Here is a 12,022-nt window from a genome sequence, read left to right as displayed (position 1 = left end):
TCACTGTTCGTAGTTTTACAACAACAATGTACGGTTAGAAGAGCCTTGTGGGAGCAAGGAAAACTGGCTGGGCTGTATCTTAAGACTGAATCGGAGATCTGTCCCAGTTTAAAAAGCCTTGCCAGTCCACTTCTGAAACTTGCACTTAATATGTTATTTTCTAGGTAGGCAATGGGTAAATATGAGGAAATGAGAGAAGTCTTCTGGGTTCTTTTCTATGTGGGTGTTATTCATTCGGCTCTCAGTGGGATTTTTATAGTACGTGTCCAGGGAACGCATGTGTGAGGATTTTGCACCTGTAGTGCAAATGGAGCATTTGTTTTCCGCTCACTTTCTGAAACCGTGGTGGGAAATCTCAGCTTCCTTACACCAGTTCTCTGTAAGTTACAGGAGGTGGGGAAGGCCGAAGAAAAGGAGGATAAAGGTGATAGGAGGAGTAAAGGTATTTCTTTCTCCCACTAGCCAAAAAAATGCTTTTATGGCTCTTGAAGGAGAGAGGGGAATTCTTGTCCTTGCGAAGCAAAATGAAGGGCATTTTATATACCGCATAGCTCAAGTTGGTCAGTTGGATGCACGTAGTCATCAGAAATGATTATCACCACAAGAGGGTACTTTGGCACAGGGGGTTGCCAACGAGGAATGAGAAAGCAGCAGCAATGCTACAGGATGGCAATAATAAAAAGTAAAACGCTCTGTGAAACGTGCCCTTTCCTCTCCTGAAGTACTTCTACCTAAGGTATAAGGCTTCACGGGTAATGAAGATTCATAGATGGTGGGTTAAAAGAGCAAGGCAAGGAAGTCAGAAGGCGGGGGGGGGGGGGGCGGTGTGTGTGTTAATGCACACACGAACCCTCCCTCCGCCGCCAAAAGAGGAGGGGAGGGAGACATTCCAGCCTAAAAAGAGGTGCAGGCACAGACACAGGCGGGCTTATTCTTGTAGGGCCCGGCCCCGTAGGTGTCTGCCTCCCTCCCTCCCTCCTTCCTTTTCCCCCGCAGCAGCGCAGCGAGGGGGACGCGGGCTCCTGAGGCGGGCGGGCTCCTGAGGGGGACGCGGGTTTCTGAGGCGGGCGGGCTCCTGAGGGGGACGCGGGTTTCTGAGGCGGGCCGGCTCCTGAGGGGAACGCCGGCTCCTGAGGGCGGAGGCGGGCGGGCTCCTGAGGGGGACGCGGGCTCCTGAGGCGGGCGGGCTCGGCGCCCCTCTCCCCCGCCGCAGTGTCCCCTCCCGGTGGGGCGTGGGTGGGGAGCGCCGGCTGAAGCCCTGCCAGAGTTTGTTTAAACACCTGCCTCCGACTGCGGTTTCTCTCTTCCCCTCTCCCCGTGCCAAGCGAACAGTTTAGAAGTATTCCTACGGGTTTGGTTGGTTTGTTGCGCGCAAATATTTTCAGTTTGGCGGGGAAAGTCTGGGCGCGCTGCTAGGGCCTGAGGGACAAAATCCAGGGAGCTGACGGTGAAGGGAGAGGCGGGGGGACAGACCCATGGGGCGCATCGGCCCACGGTGGCAGACTGCACGCTGTAGTGGGAACCGGAGGTTGTGATGAGCTGCCAACTAAGCGTACAAAACGTTCAGGAACTCCATTGCAGCAGACGCTTAGGAGCGGGAAGGCCATGTGCAGCTGGAGCCCTTGCTCCTGCTTCTAGGTTGAAGTTGTTACGGGCAAGAGGAATATACCGAAGGTGACTCTTCTGTTGGCCCATTTACTGCCATCCCATTCAGAGCAACAAAGAACTTTTTACCTCATCTTCTCCCTTGCCCAGCAATCCTCCCTCTCCCCCGTTTCCCCCCTACCTGTCCCCTTGCCTTCCCTGCCCTTCTCTTGCTCCCCTGCCCTTACACCAGCTGGCTGTAAGGCAGTCAGGGGTGAGTTAACTCCTTCCTCTTACCAGGTTCTGCGAGCAACTGCTCCCACCTTGAGAGGCTCTTGGTGGGAGCTACAGCTTAATTTGGGGTTGCGGAGTTAACCATCGAGCAGGCAGTGTGTTGCGGGTGTTGGAGTGAAACCATGGATTATGCTGATGACTGATCTGGCCCTAAGTGTATTATGCTGATGACTGATCTGGCCCAAAGGCAGCCCGCATGTACAGAACTGTACGTAGCAAGACAAATGCGCTAATTTCCCCAATAGAAGTGCAGGAATTGCTGTAGAAATGTAATATGCGGCCTGTTGAGTTGGTAGGATTCAACCTACTTCACCACTGTGCAAGACCAAAAGTCTCTAGCAGGTAACGGGGTGGTGTAAATGTCGCGTTGAGATTTGTGAATGAGATGGTATAAGGAAACAGTCATTTTTAGGTGGTAATTGAAAACCTCAGCAAGAGGTGTCCCCTTGCTGTCTGAATGACTTCACATATAAGCTCCAGTAACCAACATGGGAAAATTTCTATCCTATTGATGTGTATGTGACATCTGGGAAAACATACTGGTCACTGTGTACCTGTAAAGTTTAAGCATCCACAGGAAATAAACCCATTTGAGTGTGCTAGCATGTTAAAAGACTAGCTTTAGGAGCCAGAAGTGCAATTTTTTTAAAGGTATCTAACATGGTTGCAAGACAAAAAAACCCCAGCTAACCTGACAAAAAAAACCCAAACAAACCTTTGCAGGTAACACATTTTCTGATTTGCAGAGTAATTGGTTCAGTTTATTACTTAAAAAGAAACTCCTAAGGAAACTTGCAAGTGATGGAAACGCCTGAGAAGATGCTCAGCCTTCATGTGGTAGCGCAGTGGTTTCGTGTGGCTGGACACAGTTACGTGGCTGGATTCCCCGAGCTTGCTGCAGAACTGGAGAGGGCACTGTGGGCTCTGTTTTAAGTTCCCTAAGCCTACTTCACAGAAAATCAAATGTTTTATGAATTTTAATACTTCATTTTCACTCACTTTCGCCCACAACATATCCCTAAGTGCAGCTCGTGGGAGCGTCACTGACAACAAGTGCAACTCCTTATTTTGGCCTCTTCCTATTGAAGCCCCATTGACTTTGATCAAGGCAGGCTTGAGCCCTTCATCACATTCAACAAAACAACTGTTAACTGACAGGCCACCTAAAAATGAAAAACTGTGTTTCTAAGGCACATAAAGCCATTACAATTACTTGTCACGACTGCAGTCATAGCTTTTAGTGTGCCTATAATTCACCAACTGAATAAATGCTGCATACAATTTCAGTGCAAAACACATGCAAAATTCAAAATCAGCCCCTTTCCTTACAGCTGTTGAAGTTCTTAGCATGTGTTTCTTATTTCCTATTTTCTTTTGCATACCTTTTAAAATTCTTAATGTGTTCCTCAGTAGAAAAGCTGTATTCTTATCCTGGAGTGCTGTAATCCTTAGCCTTGCTTTAGGAAATTCTCTTTTAAAGTTCCTCCTGGGACGTTTTGTTGTTTGTTTGGCCTGTAAGGGAAGAATGAGCATCTCGGAGAATGCCGCTTTTTTTTTGTGTACTGCGTAGAATAAAGAAAACAAGTGTACAGAGTCCACAGGCTGGGAGTGTATCAGTTAATTAGCGGCTGGACATTGCTCGGTAGGAAGCCTGGCGAGGTTTTTTTGTGCGTGTGTGTATGTGTGTTGTCTGCTCCCTTTGATCACTTGTGTGGTAAATAGACATGCAGGGTAGCTATAGCAACATGTGCTGTACGTTGGTGGGAACAGAGGGGACGGGATCCCCGGACAAAGGGTAGTTTGTTAGAGTGGTTGGTTCTGATTAGGAAAAGGTGGCACCAATCAGGGCATTTAAAAACATCAGTTTTGCAAAACGCAAATGGATGTTATCGGTTTCAAAGTAACGTTTGTTTCTGCAGCTCTGAAAGAGCAGATCATATGGAAGATTGGGGAGGAAGGGGGAGGGATAATAAAAAGCAGAAGCAAAACACTTTTGAATGTAAAAATGCTCATGCTGGATAAGCTTTTTCTGGTGGTGCTGCAGTGTATATGCATTTTGCAAGAAGGTGTTTGTAGGAACCAAATTACCACAGATGATGCTACAGATAGTAGTGTTTTTTAAAATATGGCTTTAGAGATGCAATGATGCTAACCTGATGTTATGTAGCATCATCTGATCCATTACCTTTCTCCAGTTTCTAAAAGTCCTGTGTACAATTTGTGATCAAAAGATACTGTACCTATTTCAGCAGCCTACCTGTAGAGGTCAGACTTGAAGTTCTCAAAATCTTCACATGGTAGAATTTCAACCTAAAGCTAAAGCTATAAAACCACAAAATCAGGCATAGCCACTTTCCTCATTAACTTTATGCGGAATACTCTTAAAATAATGTTGGTTTGTCAGTGTCGGGTTATTAAGTAACACCGCATTCTGCATTGATGGCAGCCTGAAATACATCGAAATTCAGCTTTGTTTCACGTCTTGAACAGAACCCAACCTAAAGCTTTTATTAGCGCCTGAATTATTTAGATGTGTATCTCCCTCTCTCTGATCCCCACCAGGCCTCCTACCTTTGATGAGATCTGTCTCCAGCTCTCTCCCTCCCGCCTGCCCAGCACTCTGCTGCCTTCCCACCGCTGCCTGGTCCCAGGGCTTCCCAGCTGGGAGGGACTGGGAGGCAGGCAGCAGCGGCATGGAGGGCTTCAACAGCTTCTGAGCCCGGCAAAAAGTTGTCAGAGCTCAGAGTCCCTCCGCAGAGTAGCACCAGAGGTAAGGGGGCTGCTGGAGCCTGGGGTCAAGGCAAGTGAACTGCGGGGAATGAGGAGGTCGCGGTAACGCTGAGGGGATATGCTGAAGCTCAGTAAATGCTTCAGCATTTGGAGAAACAGTTTGATTTGGAGAAACAAACAATTTGATTTGGCTGAGGGTGAAGACTGAGCTGAGAGAAAAGAGCAGACCTGTATTCGCATACAACCATGCGAATAGCCTTTTGAATGTGTGCTGGAGTTTGAACTGAATTTCAGACTTCTTAGGGTACGCCATTCTTTCTTGGGTTTGAAGTCTTTTATTACAGTTGTGCAGCTTAGAGCTTGTAATGCTTTAGCAAGCTGTAAGGAATTACTGTATATCCCTGAGATCCCTGGCTTGCAGTGCAGAATCCACTCTGTCTGAAGGCTGGGAAAGGCGCTAAAGGGTAGGAAGCTGATTTTGATCTCTTTTCTAAACAATAAACAATCTCTTTTTTAAACAATAGATCTCTCTTCTAAACAATAAAAATAGCTCTTAATTCGTTAAAATTCTTTCCTATTTGCTGTCGTGTCATGGTTGGTTATCATTATGATTTATATCTTCCCAGGGGGACGCGGGAAGACAAAAAAGCTGGCAAATAGGCGATGTTTGTTTGGCCCTGAAGTATGATAAAACTTTTGCGATTGCATGAGTGTTGAGATAGCTGGGTACAAGAACAACTTTAAGATAGTAAAACAAATAAAAGAGAGTCCAGGCTTTTACTCCTGGCTTAGTGGGACAGTAAATGAGGAGATCCACGGGGCTGATGATAGGATTTTTCATTGTAGTGTGATAGACTACATTTTCATAGTAACGAAAATATTTATGGAGGGATATTTCATGGCCCCAGAAAGGAGCTGGTGACACACTATGACAGTCGCTCCACATCTTGGGGTGGGGAGGCCAACATATTTCTCACGCCTCCGGTGGCGCCGACAGCTTCCCGTCACGCTGCGCCCCGGCCGCCTTGTGCTGCCTGTGCACCTGTGGGCCCGCGGCATCGCCCGCCGCCTCCCTTCGGCACCCTGCGTCCCGAGCAGGTGCCCATGACTAATGGCATTAACTTGGCTCTTTGGGTCTGCAGGTATTTAATTACTGAACAGCTGCAGCAGGAGCTCAGAGGGACCCCCCACCACAGCGGTAGGTTGGACTCATTTGTGATACTGGCAAGCCGATGCACTACTTAGACTCAGGTGAAGAGAGAGCTTGCTCAGATGAGACCCCCCCCCCCTCCGACCATCTCTGGGATCTCCCTTTCTGGTTTGTTTTTTTTTATTGGAACCTGTATTCTGAGCGTTAGCTGAGACTGATGTTTTCTTCCAAAACATACTGAGAAATCAGTATTTTACAGCAAAATGATTCTCAGAAAAATTCTTTTCTTTTGTCAGTAGATGTCCCATATGGAAACATGATCCTTCTTTTTTTTTTGTTGGATTTCTTTATTTGGTTTGTTTTGTGTATTGTTTTTTTTCTTTTTCTTCCTGAGTGGTAATTGGAGACATAAAAAAAAAAGAAGAAAACAAAAAGAAAAGAGGAGCACTACACATTTACGTATGCATATTTATATATTTAGAATTGGAGTTGCCAAATTCAGCCACTCTGTCATAAGAACAGCCAGCATCCCAGTTTCACGATACTATTCATCACCAAGCAAGCTTTGAAAGTGTTGGAGGAAGCTTTATCCTCTGATGTGTTGGGGTTTTCCCCCTAAGGTTCTGCCCTTATTGCAAAATCTGTGTATTAAACAGGAAAATGTAAACTCTATTGACAACTTCTGCTTTGTGGACCACCAAGGTCTGCCTCTGTCTCCTGCCTCAGCTTTTTTCCTCTTTCCCGACCAGCTCTAGCTCCCTGGGTAGCTGGGGCCTCAAGCTCTCAGCCTGGTCTCTGCTCCCACCTCAGCTCTGGAGGCAGGGATACAGACAGATACCACTCTCACTTCTCCTGTTTCTGTTCTTGGGCGAGTCACGAGAGGCTGTAGGCAGAAACCTACACAACTCCGTTTATAGTCTCACTGAAAAACACATGTGCTGTAAATCTGAGGTGCAGAGGAACAAGAAGAGCAGGGGAAGGGAAGGCTGCCCTGAGCAAGAAGAAGGACTGTCCCTTTCAGAGCACCGCATGTGGATAAAGCTCTTGGGCAGGGACGCATGGTGGCCCAGCACTGAACAGATTTGTCCACGTGATGCTCAAGAGAGTGCGTATGCCTGGGTTCTGCTTTGTGTTAAGTGGCATCAAAATTAGCGTGAGCTTTGCTCCCTGACAGGTGTGAGCTATGTAGACCTTGTTTTTGACAAATAATATGCAACTTAGGAAGCTTAGATTTTGAGTTGTATGCAAAGTTACGCTATGAGTGGCCTAGTAGGACCTATTCAAACAAGTGACCGTAAAGAGTTAATGACTGACTTCATTTTGAACTGGATAACCTCAGAAGTATAGTTTAGGCAGAGATTTCAAACTGGGAGTTAAGCAGTTCAAAAGTGCACTATATTGTTTTGGTCTAATTAACACAACATGGTGATAAGACATTAAAGCAGAGTGACAACACTATACATTGATAACAGGGGACATTAATGCCTGCAGACACAGTCTACATTGTAAAAATCTGAAAAAAAAGGGCTTATTATGTTAGATAGGTCAATGTGATTTGACCTAGTTTTGCTTTGCTGCTTGGAAATTATGTCAGTATTCGTTATGTCATCTCCTTGGATGAGCAATTTAACATCCTTTTTGCATTGCAGTGTTGTCCTAATATTTTATATATATTTACTTGCTCTCTAAAAGGATCCTTCAGGCTAATTCTAGAGATCTGGGAAAAACTGATACAAAACAAAACCTCCTGAAACTGGCTTCCGTTTTATATATGTCCTCTGTGCAACAAAAAGGAGCGAATTTAGTCACAGCAAAATTATACCTACAAATTCTGAAAAGTATCTCGTCTCTTTTGCATGTACAGCTCATTAAAGTTCATGAATAAAGAATCACTGTGCTAACTCATGTAGCCATGTACACCTTTCCCATGCATGTTTTTCATCACTAGAAAATAGCATTTTTAACTTTACCTAGACACTTATGTAAAATAGAGTGGATTAAAGGAATTATGCCATATACTTTCCTTGTGAAATGTAAGGTGTCATATGAAGTCATCAGTATTTCTCTTGGAAAAACTGAGGTGTTTTTTTTAGTCTTCAACAAAATCACAAGGACTTTCCTTCATATTTATGTTTACGCTCTTTTTTTCTCTCCTACCATCTGGACTTGTAAGGCAAGACTTTGTGTTTGCCAGGACTTAAGTCAGGGAACAACTAGAGGATTAAATGCTACTGTTCTCTGCTTTAATGGAAAAATAATCTGTTGCTGTTACAGTGTTTTGGTAAGTGCCAGCAAAGGAAAGCTTTGTGTCTTCCTTAGCTTTACGTATCCATCCACACCTATGCCACTTACTGGTGTGTAACCAATGTAGGGTATTGCAAGGTTGCACCTTTTGCTCCTTAGCCTTTCTCGATCTGAAATGGGCAGCTCTGAAACCCGATTTTGCTTCTGCTGAAGTCATTGTGATTGGGGAGGTGGGGTGGATTCCCCCTTCAAAATACTGTGTTACTGTAGTTATTCAAGTATGTCTGTGAGTAAATTTGCACCTCTGTGACAAATGCTGAACAGATCAGGTGATAGTGTGAGAGCAAAACCAGGCTTTCTTTCCTGATATTTTTTTTTTTTAGTTTTTATTTTCATTTGTGTTTTCTTGAACCGTAAGAAATTTGTTCTTGAGTTTCAGCATAAGCTTGTTCCCTGCATTTTTGAAATATTTTAATGAAGGAAGAGCTGTACAGGTTCCTCACCATTTCTTTACAATACGTCTAATCTTCAAAAGGTCCCACGTACTCAGATTTTTCAGCTCAAGTAAAATTTAAAATTGTAATAGCTATCTGAAGTCTTTGAGTATACTTCAGGTGCAAATGCTCTTACATCCCTTGTTAACCAGCTTAATTGGAACAAAAGCCTGATAAGAATGAGCGTTCAGGGGTGCCTCTTCTGTGCTATAACATTTGTTCTTGATCCCTAATTAAGCTTTGTTACTGAAGGTTAAAAAAATCCTCCCATAATACAACTCTCCTTGACTGCAAAAGAAACTGTCATGGGAGAACTCTTTTATTGCCCCCCATGCTCCTCCTCCCTTTAAAGATAACTAAAGTGTAAACTGCTTGTGAACGATTAGCAATGACTGGAAATAAATACCACCTATCTCCAGAGTAGTAGAAGCCTCATGCCTGAGGGATAAAATGATTGTGGACTGACAATACTATTCATATAGCTAGCAAGACTGTGCACGGATAGGGATTCACAGAAAGTTCAGACTGGACTCTGGAGATTATCTGGTCCAACCTTCTCTTCAACACAGGTCACTACGACAACTTACTCAAACAATCTTGAGCATTTCCAGCATGAAAGTCCACAACTTCCCTGGGCAGCCTCTTCCAATCTCCAGCTGCTCTCATGGAGAAGAATTATTTTATTTTTTTTTTATACCCAGACAGAATTTCCCTCGAAGCAGCTTGTGCCCACTGCCCCCTGTCCTGTCAGCAGACATCCTTGTGAAGAGAGTAGCTCTGTTTCCTCTATAACTAACTTTTTAGATATTCAAGAAGTGTGATTAGATCGGCCTTGAACCTTCTCTTCTCGAGGCTGAGCAAACCTGGTTCCTCCAACCTTTCTTCATATGTCCAGTTCTCCAACCTCTTAATAATCCCGGTGGCTTCTGCTGGACCCTTCCCAACTTCTCCAACTGAGGGCACCAGAACTGCTCACAGTATTCCACGTGTGGCCTAATAAGTGCCAAGTAGACCGAAATAGCCATATTCTTTGATTTACTGACTACTTTTGCTGGTGCAGCCCAGGAGACTGCTGGCCACCTTCCCTTCCCACCACTGGCTCCTGTTCAGCTCGCTGCCTGCCACCACCCCCAGGTCCCTTTCAGCAGAGCTGCTCCTCAGCCCATCAGTCCCCAGCTTGTGCTGCTGCTTGGGATTACTTCTTTCCAGGTGCAGGACATTCCATTCATCTTTGTTAAAGCTCGTATTATGGCTGCGTTGAGAAAGTTACTTTACAGCCTCCAAGAGAGGCTTCCTGGCCAACATAGCAAAAAAACCCCAACCCCCAAACCTTTCCCCCCTTTAGCTTGATCTTACTGCATGATTGCCCACGAAAGACTTTAGTTGTTTCTCGAGCATCATCTGTGTTTCTGGACCAGAAATCCTAGGGTATTAGATCATGGATCTTGTCTAATTTGTCTATCTCTGTGACTTTTTCTATTGTCTGTTTCTATGAATTTATACCTGTAAACATTGTAGAGGAGTTAGCTTTAGGAAGACAGATTGTGTCGTTGTGGTCTAGAAAATCTGGAAACGGTTACTGGAGAAAACAGGTTTGTGGAGAAATGCACTTTATTTCCCCATTTGTCTTGAGCTGATGCGGTAGGTATCCCCCAAGAGAGACTAATAACCAATGGTGCTGATTTTTTCCCTAAGGTTCCCTTGAGTTTTCAGACTAATTCCAGTACATTCTCCTAGTCCAGTGATTTTTATTTATTTATTTATTTATTTATTGCCTTTTTGCTGCCCCTCACTCTGACTGTGCTGTAGGATTTCTAATACTGCCTCCTCACTTTCTTGCCCCCTGTTTTTTTGGCCTCTGTCTTCAACCTCCTGCTCCTTCCCCAGACATCTGGACACTAGAGCTCGCAGAACTGTAGGGTAAACCCAGGGGGAAGAGAGGGGTCTGGAAGAAAGAGGGGAAATGCCATCTCAATCCCTCACCTTTCCAAATGTGCTTTTAACCTCATCAGGCAGGTAGGCTTTGCCAACCTAGGTATTTTTTAGTCTTTCTGAATGTCTTTTGGCTGATGCTTGTGCCGTTGGTTGGTGCTATGCCAGGGAAGAGAAAGAGAAGGAAAGGGGCAGCTCTGGCTGTTTGTGTGCTATTCCTACAGAACAACAGGGGAAGCAGCTCTCTATTTTTCTTGACAGCAGTACATTTTGAAATACCAGGGTGCATTCCTGAGACTAGACTAAGTTACTCAGAAAATAAAGTACAGAAGAGAGGGACAGAGAGAGGCCCAGAGGGAAAACAACTATGTGGGAGAGGAGACCAGGAGGAGCCTGCGGGGAAGGAAAAGATTACCGCACTCTCGTCTTAAAATTGCATTAGGAAAGCAGAGGAAGCAGCCTTTATACAGAAATTGTGAATGAAGCTTGTTTGAAAGCCTTGAGGATGAAAATAGGACTTTTCAGTGCTGCAGAATCAGAAGTTGCCCTGGTAAGCACAGATGCAAGAAAAAGGAATAGTTCATAAACTTCAAGAGCTTGGAGGCAAAGAGAAGGAAGGCAGTAGACAGAAAGGTAAGGAGGATAAAGACAACCTCTGAAGCATACAAAGGGGATTAAACACTCACAACAGCCCCTGTAACTTCCCATTCTTTCTCCATTAAACTGTCTGACCTATCTCTTCTTGATAGAACCATTCCTGACGGTACCTGTTTTTTACAGGGGCCTTTGCGTTGCAGTGTAACGGTGTAATGGGATGATCAATGGAGTTTTGTTTTATAAATCCTCTGGAAAACTATTTTCCTAGCAAGCTTTTCTTTCTAACAGGTATTTAAAAGACACTGCAATATTCTGGGGTGTTGGGTTTTTAACGTCTCTAAAAGCAGCTAAAATATAAGGCTTAGTTTTCTGATCAAACTGAAAGGCGTTTGGCCTTTTCAGTCCTGAGGTCATTACGTAGTGTGTGTAAATAAACGTTTTCTACCAGGCGCTGAAACCTTGCATGTGAGGGCTAGAGGTATACATAATCCATTAAAAAGTCAAATGTACCAATAACTTTCTGCATCTTCATTTCTAAAATTTGTAAGCTAGATGTATGGGACAGCATCAATGTAAAAAATTCTGGGAATTTTTTTACCATAAGGTGCTGTTAAAAAAGGGCTTCATTCCAACTGTAAGACCCTTAGTCCTGCCTGATGATCTTGTAGGTCTTCCACTGTGTGAATAAAGACTCACCCTGCAGAAGTGACAATCTGGCTTTTAGCAGACAGAAAAACAAAACCATGTTGCTTTATTTTGCAAAAATCTTACTCCCCAAAACTGAACTAATTTCATGACTGCAATTATGTGGGAAAAGCTAGGGTTTACGATAAAGACATCTGATGTTGCGATATGTCATCTCAGTAGAAAGTACTATGAAAGATGTGACACCAGTTAGAAGATAAGGACAGATATTGTACAATGCTGTACTTCAGGCCAGGCATAAGTCCAGCCATTAGAGTTGAAAGGTAACTGACTCAATTAATTTTCCCAGCTT

The 12,022-nt window shown here is 44.4% G+C and overlaps 1 protein-coding gene across 2 annotated transcripts in view; it reads left to right on the top strand.

The window, feature by feature from the left end:
* MID1 (midline 1) overlaps positions 1-12,022 on the top strand; it is a 248,295-nt gene that overhangs the window by 100,663 nt on the left and 135,610 nt on the right. The gene's annotated exons all lie outside the window — the stretch shown is intronic.

The sequence above is a fragment of the Accipiter gentilis genome, chromosome 31, assembly GCF_929443795.1.
Source record: "Accipiter gentilis chromosome 31, bAccGen1.1, whole genome shotgun sequence".
Classification (NCBI taxonomy): Eukaryota; Metazoa; Chordata; class Aves; order Accipitriformes; family Accipitridae; genus Astur; species Astur gentilis.
This window is presented reverse-complemented; position numbering and strand designations above follow the sequence as displayed.